Source organism: Sminthopsis crassicaudata, chromosome X (genome assembly GCF_048593235.1).
Source record: "Sminthopsis crassicaudata isolate SCR6 chromosome X, ASM4859323v1, whole genome shotgun sequence".
Taxonomy (NCBI): domain Eukaryota; kingdom Metazoa; phylum Chordata; class Mammalia; order Dasyuromorphia; family Dasyuridae; genus Sminthopsis; species Sminthopsis crassicaudata.
In genome coordinates, this window is record NC_133623.1 from 71,827,415 (window position 1) to 71,842,019 (window position 14,605).

Below are 14,605 nucleotides of genomic sequence, written 5' to 3' on the forward strand. Positions count from 1 at the left end.
TACAAAGCAAGTCACCTGGGGAGGTCGCGGCTTGCTGCCTCCCTCTCAGGAAGGGCATGATGTCATGGAAGAACTGAAAGAAAGAAAAAAAAAATACTTCTGGTCGTTTTTAGTTGGACCTTAAATTGTTATTCCAGAGATGACTGACTCCCCTAACCCCCAATCTTTGTAGATTTGTAGATTGGGAAGATCCTCTCCTTCCTGGCAATGAGAATCGGGTGACCATTTTAGAAGCACAAGGCCCATCCCACCCTCCAGGTTCAGAAGGAGCTACCCCGCACAGACACTGCCCAAGAAAGCATTAGGACCCCATTGGGGAGGTGGGATGGGAATCGGAGTGTTTACAGGATGTGACTTTGGGAGGGGATGGAGGAGAGTGCAAGAATGGATGTTTAGAATTCAATAAGCCCTTCCCCTGCTATCTCCACCTGTGTATCTTGCAATGTGTCTATAGTAAATTCTTAAGGAGCCTTGGATTGCTTGCTCTCCCATCCCATGCTCTCCCATGTGCCAGATTGTGGTGCAAAATAAAGTCTTTCCTCTGCAAATCAATTTCTTTATTGTTTTGTGTGGTTTTTTTTTCTCGTGGCAAGGGAAGACTGGGTGGAGGATGGTGACTCATTCCTACTAGGGAACAGGGAGGAACAGGGGAAAGGGAAAGTCTTTTCATACTGGGGACCAAAAAATAAAACAAACCATGAATGATGAACAAGGGGTTCTTCCCAAAGTGTCCAGGAAGCCTATGAACACCTTCTTTTCCCCTTGGAGGTAAAACCACCAAATCCACCCTTTCTAAAGTCACGACCATTCCTCCACCAAAGTCCCTAGCAGGAAAGACAGTGAGATTTAAACCTTGGGCCTCCATCCAAATCTAACATTAGTTTCTAGAAGTATAATCCTTCTTACTAGCTAGCTATGCCATTTGAGCTGATAACCAGTTATCAATACAAATATCAAAACAGTTATCAATAGTGCATGCTTAGCCCTGAATTGTTCTCAGGCTTCTAAAGTATCTTCTCTTTACCCACATTTAAATTCAATTAAATTGTTACTGGTTCTGAGCCCCCATGGCCTAAGCCAGAGCCTAAACCTCCTGGAATGGGGAGTGGGGGAATCTGGCCTTACATTGAAGCTCCTAGGCCATGGCCATCAGTCACCTGTGAAGAAGCAGCCCAACTTGAGCTGAAGCAACTCAGCAGTCACTGGAAGGGTCCTTGAAATTTAGTCTAATAAAAAAAATCCATCTGGGGGAGATATCTGGGTGAGCACCTAGGTGGAACATGGCTCCTTCCTCTGAAGTGCACCAGCTATACTGAAATGGGCACTTAAAGTTTATCAGTTCTCTATCTGGAAGAGGATAATATTTTTCATCATGAGCTCTTTGAAATTGTTGTGGATTATTATATTGATCAGGGTTGCTAAGTCTTTCACAACTTACTGCTGTTATAATATTGCTGTTTTTGCATACATTATTCCGGTTCTGCTTACTTCACTTTGTATTAGTTCCTATAAGTATGAGTGAAGGGGGTCTCCCTCATGAAATATGGTTTACCTGCCCACCCACCCATCATATTTCCCCTTTCTTTTATAATGCCTGGCCTTCCTGTTGGCCACAAGGAATGGGTGAGATGAAGCCCTATTAACTCTCCACTCTTCTCTAAACCTATAAAATAAGAAAGTTGAACTATATGAAGGTTCACTGTCCCTGGAATGATGCTGAAAGAGACCGAAAAGAAGGTAAATGAATAGCTGTTGCTTTAGAAGCAAAGTTCATAGTTCACTCTTATCATTGACCCTAAGCTACAAGAAAATGACATAAAGAGAGAGGTGTGGTAGAAAGACTCCTTCCCCGGAAGCCAGGAGACATGGCTTCTAAGTTCACCCAGCTACCATCCATTCTTGGACTACATCTCTAGATCTTCCTTTTTCTCAGATAACAGTCAGTTACTCAATCAACTACAACTTACTAAGCATTTACTATGTGCCATATCCTGTGCTAGGCCATGGGAAAACCATAAAAATAACATGTCATATACATGTACACACATACATCTGTGTATAAAACAGATGAAAATAATCTGAAAGGGGAAAGCATTAGCCTTTCAGAAACTGGGGATTGTTTTTCCATGGAATATGAAGAGTCTTGAGGGGTGCCAGGGAAACTAAAAGGCAGAGCTTAGAGGGCTAAGTATTTCAGGCATGGGGGACAACCAGTGGAAAGACATGGAGGTAGGAGATAGAATAGAAAAGCAAAAAGATCAGAGTAGATGGTTTGTAGAGTGCTGGAAGAAAGTAAAATATTAAAAACTGAAGATAGGAAAGAACCAGATTGTGAAGGGCTTTGATTGCAAAAGAGAGGGGATTATATTTGATCCTAAAGGCAAGAGTGAGCTATTGGTGTTCCTCAGGCTGAGGATGTATGAAAGGATCAGACAAACCAGAGAAAAATCATTTTGGCACCTGAAGATAGATTTAGAGTGGCAGAAAACTTGAAGCCAGGGCATCAGTTTCAAAGGTGGTTGAAACAGGACAGGCAAGAGACCCTACACTAAGCTTGTGACTGAATGAGTAGAGAGAAGATAGATGTGAGACAGATGTTGTGGAAGTAGAAGCCACTGTTTGAAGGTCTGGGTAAGGGAAAATGATTCAAAGATGACAGATAGTGTAAATCTGAGGGACCAGAAGCATGATGGTGCCCTCAACAATAATTGGGAAATTCCAAAGTGAGAGGATTTGGAGAGAGAGAATAAGTTTTACTTTGGACATGTTGAAGTTGAAAAGCCTGAAGGAATTCAGTTCTATATACACAAAAGGCTATTGGAGATGTGTAATCAAAGCTCAACAGACAGTTGAGTGCTAGAGGTCTAGATTTTTATACCTACAGAAAAGGTCATTGAATATGTGGTAGCTGGTGGTGTTGTAAACTAAAATAGTATAAAGTTAAAAAGAAGGGGGCCCATTTAGAGCTTTGGAGGGGATACCCATGGTTACCAAGCATGGCACTAATAAAGAACCAGACTGAGAAGTGGTCAGAATGGAGGAGAAGCAGGAGAGAGAAACATTAGAAAACCTAAAGAGAATAGAGGATGAAAGAGGTGATTGACACTGTCAAAAGCATCAGGGAAGTCAAGAAGAAAGGCTGCTTAATTGGATAATTAAGAGATTACTGCAACTTTGTAGAGAGAAATTTCAGTTCAGTGATGAGGTTGGAAACCATATTACAGAGGCCTTAGAGGATAGTGAAAGGAGAGAAAGTAATAGGAACAAATGTAGATGACTTTCTCAAAGAGTTTAGCCACAAAGAGAAGGGAAGACATAGGCTGAAAGGTAGCATGAAGGGTAAGATTTTTGAAGATGAGAGAAACATGGTCTTGTTTGATGGAAAAGGAACTGACAAATGCATCCACAGACGTAGCAATCTTCATTTTTCCTTTTTTTTATTTTTAATTTTCAATTCCAAATTTTCTTCCTTCCATCAGTATCTCCTCCACCCATTGAGAAGGCAAGAAATATGATATTCATTGTACATATGATGTCATGTAAAATATATTTCCAAGTCAGCCAGTTGCGAGAAGAAAAAAAGAAAAATAACTATATGCATACTTATACATATAGTATGCCATGCTTCAATTTGCACATAGATTGCACTCAATTCGCTATCTGGAAGAGGATAATATTTTTCATCATGAGCTCTTTGAAATTGTTGTGGATTATTGTATTGATCAGAGTTGCTAAGTCTTTCACAATTTACTCTTGTACAATATTACTGTTTCTGCATACATTATTCTGGTTCTGCTCACTTCACTTTGTATTAGTTCATATAACTCTACCCAGGCTTTTTGAAATGATTCCCTTCATCATTTCCTTCATTGGTTCTTACACAGTATTCCATTACATTAATATTTCACAACTTATTCAAACATTCTTCAATTAATGGGGGTGCTGTCAATATCTAATTCTTCACCACCACAAAGAAAGCTGCTATAAATATTTTTGTACATATGAGCCCCTTTTCTTTTTCTTGAATTTCCTTGAAGTATGCCTCAAAATAGTATTGCTGGTCAAAGGATATGCACAGTTTTATTGCCCTTTGAGTATGGTTCCAAATGGTTCTCTAGAAGAGTTAAACCAGTTGACAACTTTTCCAGCACTGCACTAGAGTCTCAGTTTTTCCATATCCCCTCCAGTATTTGTCATTTTCCTTTTCTGTTATATTAATCATTCTGATAGGTGTGAGGTGGTACCTCAGAGTTGTTTTAATCTTCATTTCTCTAATTGATAGTGACATAGAACAATTTTGCATGACTACAACTTTGATGTATTTGTCTGGAAATGTCCATATTATTTGATTATTTATCAATTGAGGAATGGCTCTTATTTTTATAAATTTTAAATATTTATAAATCCATCTGTTCCTGTGGGTTTTTTTTTTTTTTTGAGAAACTCATGTGTGACTTCTTTAATTTTTTTTCTGAGATAGAGAATAGATTTTGGAAATTCTGTGAGCTCTTTCAAAGAGATGATCTCATATTATCATCACCTGTCCTCTCCTGATTTCCCTCAATCCTCAGTTGAGGGTCACTGAAGATGGGGCCACTAAATGGTGAAGTTGGGCCTCAAGTCAAAAGGATCTGAGTTCAAATCTGTCTCAGACACTTAACACTTACTAACCATTGTGACCCTAGGCAAGTCATTTAATTCCTCGGGGAAAAAAAAAGTCACTGAGATATCAAGCCTTTTGGTGATCCTAACATGTGTCTAAGGGAAAGAAAAAAACATTAAAAAAAAGTCATTCCCCCTCCCCCACTGCATATTCAAGCCTAGGATATTAAGAATTTCCTGGAGATACCTGGAAGCATTTCCAGGCAGTGTTTGCAATGACATTTATGTATAGGTGTCTACTCTTAGCCAGTATGGGCTATCATAGTTTCTGAGAACCTTTCCCCTGTGAGACCTCAAGGAGACAGAGGTTTAGGCTTGAAACTGGGAGCTCCAAGGACTCTAGCTTTGCCTTCCCACCCCAATTTCTTTATGTCCTCATGATCAAGACATTTAAAAAAGTTGGGAGGGGGGAAAGTGATGGAGAGACTCTTGCACAATCTCTTCAACACACACACACACACACACACACACACACACACACACACACACACACACAGAGTTCCTGGAAGAAAGGACTAGAACTAGATCAGCCAACAAAATCAATCCTTTGAGTAGAGTCAGAATATGATTACAGGTGTTCTGAATTGTGCTTTCCAGAGCCTAAGTCAAATCTTGGACCACAGTAGCAGAAAGTCATTTAGGCTCTGCTCTTACCCACAGTCATTTGCAACTAAGGATCTCTTGAAATCACACCAAGTCAAGAAGTGGCCAGGGGGAAGCAGGTAAGAAGACTGACAGGAAACAGAGAACTACATGTAGCTTTCCTGCCTCTTTTTGCTTGGGTTTCATATATCTCCTAGGAGGATCATTCTTCAAGCCTGTCTTAAGCTCAACCCAGTAAACATCCTGGCTACTGAAAATGCCATCAGAGACAAAAAGTTTGCACAATTGTGGCTCCCCTGCAATGTGTTATCCCTGGGCTAAACTTCTGGGAAAACAAAGAAGTTCATACCTATAGAGTTGGAATGGATCTTGGAAATAATATCATCCAACACTCTCATTTTACAATAAAGATAATAGATCCAGGAATAGATCTTCAAAATATTGGAGAACCTAACTCTGTCATCCAGTATTTTCCCTTTCCTTCCTAACTTCATATCACCTGCCAATTTGATAAGCATGTCATTCACATCTTTTTGGCAAGTGATTGACAACAATTTTAAACAGCATAGGCTATAGACCTCTAACCCTGAGGTATTCCAGTAAATACCACTTCTTATGTTGATATCGGGCCATTAATGTTCACTTTTTGTGCCTGCTTCCTCAACCAGGTTCACATTCATTTGGGTCATCTTGACCACATTTCTCCATCTTGTCCACAAAAATAATAATCATGTATTTGGGGGAATCCTTTGCTAAAATTTAGAGACAATTATATGGTATAGTGGATAGAGCATTAGACCTGGCCATTGGGATTTCCTTGGATATTTACTTGCTTCAAAACCCTGAGCAAATCACTTAATCTCTATCTGCCTACAGTTTCCTCATTTGTCAAGTGGGGACCTTCCAGAGTTACTATGAGGATATAATGAGAATATTGGAGAAGGAAATAGCAAAACATTCTAGTATCCTTGACAAGATAAACCCAATGAAGAGTATGGCATGCTATGATCCATGGTCTACAAAAAGTCACATATGACTAATTGACTGAATAACAAATAAGATCAAGTTTGTGTGCTTTGCAAACCTTAAAGGGCTATAATTAATAAACATGTATTAAGAGCCTACTATGTGCCAGGCACTGTTAGGGGCTTGGGATACAAAGAAAGACACAAGATAGTCCTTGATCTCACAAGGTCCTCAAAAAACCCACAGTCTGACAGGAGAGACAGCAGGATAACAAATATGTACAAACAAGTCATGTAGGGAATAAATGGAGATGATCAATAGAAGAAAGGTATCAACTTAAAGGAAATCAGAAAAAGCTTCTTGAAAAGATAAGGAGGGAGAGAATTCCAGACATAGGATAAGGACAATAAAATGGCCACAGTCAGGAGATAGAGTGTAAGGAACATCAAGGATTCCAGAGTTACTGAACTAAAGAGTTCATGGGAATAAGTAAGGTAGGTATAAGGAAACTGAAAAGGACTAGGGGAGGTTGGAAGGAAGAAGATAATGAAAGGTTTTGAACTTCAAACAGGGATTTTCCATCTGATCCTGGAAGTGATAGAGAGCCACTGAAGTTTCTTGAGTGGGTTTCATATGGAGAGGTATATGGATTTTAGGATGATCCTTTTGGCAAATGAACTTGAGGCAGAGAGATCTCAAGATATTGTAATAGTCCAGGAATGAGGTCCTTAACCATGCTTGTAGTAGTCTCACAGAAGAGAAGGGAATATATATAGCAGAAATATTATAAAGAGAAATTCAACAGACGTTGGCAACAGATTGAATATGGGCATGGGTAAGGAGACAAGTGTGACACAGAAGTTGTAAGTCTGGGTGAGTGTGACCTTGGTGATGCTATCAAAAGCAACAGAGTAGTTAGGAAGAGGAGAATTGTTAGGGACTTTCTTTCTGAGAATTGCCATGTATGCCACGTCAGCTGGTAGGGTAGACTCAGTAGGTAAAGAGGGGCTTGGCCTCTGAGGCAGGAGATTGTGTCTTACAGATGTTAAAGGTTCCTTGAGATGGCAAGGGATGCGTCCTCTTGCTAGATCTTTTCTTAGGATGCAGCAATAACTCCAGGTGTCTCCATTCAGTGGATCTACCTACGCAGTGCTGAGTGGGCTAGGCACGGGGTAATCCCAGAGGAAAGTAAATATAAATAATAGCCAGATTTGAATCCATAGGCAAGGATGCAGAGAGAAGTAGAGAGAGGCAGAGATGTAGAGAGATTCAGAGATTCAGAGAGACATAGGGGCAAAATATACTTGATCTTGCTTCCTGCTAACCCCTGCTGAGATTATCAATAAAGAAAGACTGTTTGGAATCTTAACATTGGCTCATGTGTATTCTGGGAATATTGGTATATATGCCACTGGCAATCAGCAACCTTGGAATGGGAGGTTACAGAGAATGTTTGAGGTGGGAGCAGGGAGAGGAGAGATAAAAAGTCCAATTTTGGATGTTGAGTTTAAGTTATTTAGAGAGATTCAGTTCTAAATATCTAATAAATAGTTTGAAAAATGAAGCTGATGGTGAAAATAGGATTGGATAAATAGATCTGAGAATCATTTACAGGAGGATGATAATTTCATTTATCAGGACTGATAAGATCCCCAAGTGAAATAATACAGAGGGAGAAGAGAAGAGAGACCAGGATAAGATGGAAGAGTCAGAGAGCCCTCTGGGGGATCTGATCAGGAAAAAGATCCAGCAAAAGAGACTAAGGAGTGGTCAGATAGGAGGAAAACCAGGTTATAGAGTAGAGACAGGAAACCCTAGACACAGGAGAGTCTCCAGAAGATGAAAAGACAATAAAATAAGAATTGAGAAAAGGCTATTAGATTTAGCAATTAAGAAATCATTGTGAAGCAGCTAAATTCTATCTATTATTCATGTTATTGTTAATAATAATAAGTATGTTATGGCTATATTTTTTCTCACTTCTCCCTATCTAGTTCCCTTCTTCAAAAAAGAAATTAAGTCAGTCCAGCAATTATCTGTTCTCAAGGAACTCATGCTATATTTTTGTGATCACTACTTTTATAAAGGGTCATATTTTCAATTTAATCTGTTCTAGAATTTTGCCAGGAGTTGAGGTAAAATTCATTGATGTATAGTTTGCAAGGGACAGATAGGTGGTACAGTGGAGAGTAACTTACCTATAGTCAGGTCCTGAGTTCAAATCTATCTTCAGACACCAACTACATGATCTTGAACAAGTCATTTAATCCTGTTTGCCTGTTTCCTCATTTCTAAAAATGAGTTGGAGAAGAAAACGGCAAATCACTTCAGTATCTTTGCCAAGAAATCCCTAAATGGGGTCACAAAGAGTTGGAGACCATTAAAATAACTAGATAATAGTTTGCAAACAATGTTATCTTCTCATTTTAAAAATGAGAACCTTGGTCATTTTTCATTCCTCTTCTATTATCCATGATCTTTTAGATATCAGTAAGAGGGAATCAAGAATCCCAGCTTCTAAGTTTCTCAGTACTGTAAAATGACATTTCTCTGTGCCTAGTGATTTGTACTCATTGAAGACAGTGTTGATGATTTCTTATTATTTCATTTATTGAGGCACCCACTTATCTGCTAAACATTTTTACTCTCACTCCAAATATCATTTCCCTTGAAAAAGAAATCATAATTAAGACAAAGAGTTATCCGGTTCACCCTTCTCACCATCTGTTATTTTCAATAACTTTTCCTATCCTGATGTTCCTCTTGCCCCCAAATAACTTTAAAATAGCTTTTTGTTGCAATATACTGCATTTATTGCCAGTTTCAGCTCATCCTGACAGTATTCTTACCTCTACTACTACTACTTTATGATATTCCTCCTCAGTTATACATTTTTGCAAAATGTGTTTTAAAAACTTGATTCATAAAAAAAGAGTTCCTTGTGTAGTCACATTTTGCTTTTAGATAGTTTCCTTTTCTTCCACCCTTAAATTCTTTCTGCTTCTATCTCCAGAATTTCATTCTTTAGAGCTCCCCATGGTTCTTAGAGGAGCTTCCCATGAAATATGTTAGATGACTGGATTTCACATATGCTATTTCTGTATCTGAAATCTGAAACCACACTAGCTAATAACTAAATACACACAAAAAAATGGCTGAAGTGTAGAAAGTACTAGATGCTGAGACAATTCTTGTAGATAACTTCAATGTGCCTCTTTCAGACTCTGACAAGTTGTACTCAAAGAGAAACAAGAAGGAAGGTGTGCATCTAAGCAGAATGTAATAGAATTTTAGTGATTTACTAATTCATTAATGAGAATCTTAAGGAAGATGAATTTTATATGGTATCTTTATGAAATTTCATGGATTAGGATCTAACAAATAAATGTTGAAATATTATATAATGTATATCATATTATTTGTTATATGTAAAATATATTTTAATATTTACATATTAAATGAATTTTTAAAGATTATATCACAATTAAAACTGTAATCAACAAAGCAAATATGAACAAATGAAATACATATCAAAATTTATGGTAGTATATAGAGGAAAGTGTATATCCCTGAACATTTATATGAGCAAGGAAAAAAAGGAGTAATAAAGCAAGCATGCAGTATAAAAACTAGATAATCAATCCACCAACAAGTATTTATTGAGCACCTACCATGTGCTAGGCACTGTGCAAGGTATTGGAGATAAAAATATCAAAAAGAAACAGTCTCTGCACAAGATTAAATATATACACAACACATACAAGATAAATTAAAAAGTAAATTGGAGGGGTAAAGTAAATTTGAAGGACAGAGTACTGACCTGTGGAAAGATCATAAAATGCATCTTATAGAAGGTAGAAAATGAGAGGAAATTAGAAGGAAACAAGGGATTCTAAGAGGTGGAGGTAAGGAGGAAGTACATTCCATACATGGGACAATGAGTACAATGGTACAAAGGTACAAGAGACATGAAATGATATATAATTAGATTGGAAAGGTAAGGTGAAATGAGTGTGAAATCATAGGGGACTAAACCAGGTTCAACTTTTCTTATAATTTTTCCTATAACTCCTCAGAATTTTATCATCACTAGGGCTGTTATTGGGAATCTACTTAGACAGAGAGGATAGGTGCCATTCTGTTATTTTGGGATGATCTCAAAAGAAGAGTAGAAGGGTGAAAAAGAACAATACACTAAAACAAACAGGAAGGGAGGGAGAAAATAGGGCCACAAGGAAGAGATTATACAATGTAGGTAGGGAGCAAGCAACACTCAAACCTCACTCTCATCAAACTTATTCAAAGAGGGAAGAATATACAGACCAAGCACAGCTTCATAAATTCATCTTATTCAACAGGGAAGAAGTTGCATAAAAATAGGAGGAAGGGTAGATTATGGAAGGCAGTGGTTAGGAGCAAAACAGATAAAAAAAGAATGAATATAAGACAATAAAATTGAGAAAATACACAGAAAGCCTAACTACAAATGTGAATGGCATGAATTTACCTATAAAGCAGAATTGATTAGAAACAAGAATCCAACAATACACAGAAGAAATGTACTTAAAACAGAAAGATACACATAGAATTTAAAAAAAAAAAACCATTAAAATATGGGGCTGGAGTAGAACCTATTATGCTTCAGCAGAAATAAAAAAGACAGGAATTGTAATGATGTTCTCATACAAAGCAAAAGGAAAAAGAAACCTAATTAAAAGCAATAATCAAAGTAACTACATTTTTAAAGTACCATAAGGAATTAAATATCAATACTGAACATAAATGCACCAAATGGAATAGTATCCAACTTCTTGAAGAGAAAGTTAAATGAGTTATGAGAGGAAATAGAAAGCAAAACCTTACTCCTAGTGGACTTCAATTTACCTCCTTTCAAGCCTAAATAAATCTAACCATAAAGTAAATAAGAAAAAAAGTTAAAATGAATAGAATTTTAGAAAAATGAGATATAATAGACCTCTGGAAAAAAAGTGAATGAGAACAGAAAGGAATATACTTATTTTTCACTGTGCCTGGCACTCTCACAAAATTGACTATATATTGGGGCATAAAATCTAATAAATGCAGAAAAGTAAAAATATTAAATATATATTTTTCTGATCCCATGCAATAAAAATTACATTCAGCAAAAATCTTAGAAGCATAGATTTAAAATGAATTGAAAACTAAATAACCTAAAGAAAGAGTGGGTCAAAGAACAAATAATAGAAGCAATCAATTATTTAATTAAAGATAAAGATAATGAGACAACATATCAAAATTTGTGAGATGTAGCCAAAGCAATACTGAGGGGAAAATTTACATTTCTAAATGCTTATATCAATAAATGAGAGAAAAAAATAGGTTAGTAAATTAGGCATACAATTAAAATATCTGGAAAAAATTACCATCTACTTCAAAAACATTAAAATAGAAATACTGAAAATTAAAGGAGAGAGTAATGAAATTAAAAGTTAAAAAAAACAGAACTAAAAATAAAACTAGTTGCTGGTTATTTGAAATTACAATAACAACAATAAAATAGCTAAACCATTGGACAATTTTATTTTGAAGAAGAAAAGAGAAAACCAAATTATCAGTATCAAAAATGAAAAGGGTGAATTCACAACCAATTAAGATGAAATCAAAGCAATTAGAAGAAGCAATTTTGCTCAATTATGTGCCAATAAATAAAACTGACAATCTAAATTAAATCAATGAATATTTACAGAAATATAACTTGCCCAGATTAATAGAACAGAAAATAGAATATTTAAATAACTTGATCTTAGAAAAAGAAATTGAACAAACTATAAATCAGATCCCAAGAGAGAGAAAAAAACAAACCCAGGACTGAGACCAAGTAAATTCTATTAAACATTTAAAGAACAATTTCAACACTATATAAAAATTTTTAAAACAGGTTAAGGAGTTCAAAAAATTTCATTCTATAATACAAATATTATTTTGATATCTTAACTAAGAAGAGCAAAAACAAAGAAAAATTATGGAAGTTTTCCTAATGAATATTGATGCAAAAAATTAAAATATTAGGAAAATAGGTTACAGCAATATATCAAAAAGATCATACAATATTACCAGGCTGGATTTATGCAAGGAATACAGGATCTGTTCAGTCTTAGAAAAACTATCAGCATAACTGACCATATCAATAATACAAATATCAAATTCATGATTAAATCAATAGAGGCAGAAAAAAACTTTTGCCAAAATACAATATCCACTTCTACTAAAAACACCAAAAAGCATAGGAATAAATTGAGCTTTTCTTAAAATAGGTAGTACCTACCACAACCAAGAGCAAACATTATGTATAACAAAGATCTAGAAGCTTTTCCCATATGATCAATATGCATTTTGATTCTTACTCAGTTCCTGAACCTACTCACCTCCCACAAGCAGCTCTTCCACTTAACCTCAGCCACAAACAAAGAGGATCATACCTTTGATCTTATCATCCACAAATATACCATCTCTATGTTCAAGAATTCAGAAATTTAGAAGTGGAACCAAGATGGCAAAGCAGAAAAGGCACTTTAACTGATATTTTCCAATATTCCCCTCCAACAAACCAGTAAAAGGTTGGGGTAAGACGTTTTCCAGCCTAAAAACAGTTTATGAAGTCAGAAGAAGATATCTCTGACACTCAGTGGCAATATCAGCCGTGGGTCTTGGAGGTGACAGTGACAGAACAGTACTTCAGGAGCTCTCAGCTCAGAAATGGTAAGAGGATTAGGCAACTAGTTAGAAAGACATTACAGAAGACCTATGGGTTAGTACTGTGCATAGGACAGGGTGCTGTTTGCCAACTCCATTATCCATATTCACTTTGAAGTCATAGTTCCAGGGCAGAAAAGGGTGCTTTTGATTAAAAGGAAGCAGGGATTCTGAAGAACAATAGCATTTTGCAGGCCGGGAGAGCAATGAATACACCTCTCTATAAGTTACACCACTTTGAAAGCATCAAAAACTTCCAAACGCCAGAACTAACAATAAAAAAAAAAAAGTCTAAATCAAACCCCAGGTGATCAGAAGTCTGACTTTAACACTAAAATTCAAATTCAAGAAATAGGCAAAACAACTAAATAACCTCATAATAAGAAGCTACTGTGTGACAGGGGAGATCAAGATACAAACTCAGAAGAAGCCAACAGTGTCAAAACAGCTATAAGCAAAGCCTCAAAAGAAAAAAAATGAAAATTGAACATATGGTCAACAAAAAATTACTGTAAGAAATAAAAAAATGTAAAAATCAAGATTGTTAGGAAAAATGCAAGCAATGCAAGAAAACTATAGGAAAACAATTAAGAGCTTGTTTTTTGTTAAATAATAGCTTTTTATTTTTCAAAACACATACAAAAATAGTTTTCAACATTCACCCTTGCAAAAGCTTGTATTTCAAGAGCTTGGTTTTTTATTTTTAATAGCTTTTTATTTACAAAAGGGCTATAAAATTGTGCATACCTTTTTATCCAGCAATACTTCGACTAACTATTAATATTAGAGCAGCTAGAAGAAGTTTACATAGACAGAGGGCTTGGGTGTAAGTCAGCTATGTTGGGATAATCTCCAAAAAATGGATTGGTGAAAAAGGAGGATGAACTGGAAGAAGGGGAAAAGGAGAGGAAGAATGGAGGAAATATCTCACACAAAGGAGGACACACGAGGAGATTTTACAGTTGAAATGAAAGTGGTACTTAGGAGAATGTGGGCAGTGCTTGAGTGATGCTTATTCTTTTCTAGCCTGGTTTAAAGAAAAGAATGTGTGTGTATGTATAAATACATAGACACACATAAATATACACATGTACATGTATATTTACATACATATACATACATACACTAAGTTGGGTAATGGGGAAGTAGGAGGGGAAAATTTTAAAGGAAAGGAGGGAATGATAAGGAAATGGATTAAGAGAAGTAGTCATTGAAAAAATAGCCTTTTGAGGAGGATGAGAATATGCAATGAGGAAACAAAACCTAGAATCAGCTTTAAAAACCACTTGAAACAATTAACAATTAACAACTTTAGCTTGAATTATGTTTATTCTTTTCATGTTGTTTTTAAATACAAGACCTAAAAGTAGCATAAAAAGATAAACATGAAAGAGAAATCATGAGCAATTAAATAAAATTAAACTATTTACATTCTCCAATTTTTCCCCCCCTGAGGCTGGGGTTAAGTGACTTGCCCAGGGTCACACAGCTAGGAAGTGTTAAGTGTCTGAGACAGATTTGAACTCGGGTCCTCCTGAATTCAAGGCTGGTGCTCTATCCACTGCGCCACCTAGCTGCCCCTATTTACATTCTTATATAGGAAAATGCTATTTCTAACTTCTACTAGCTCTGTACCCCA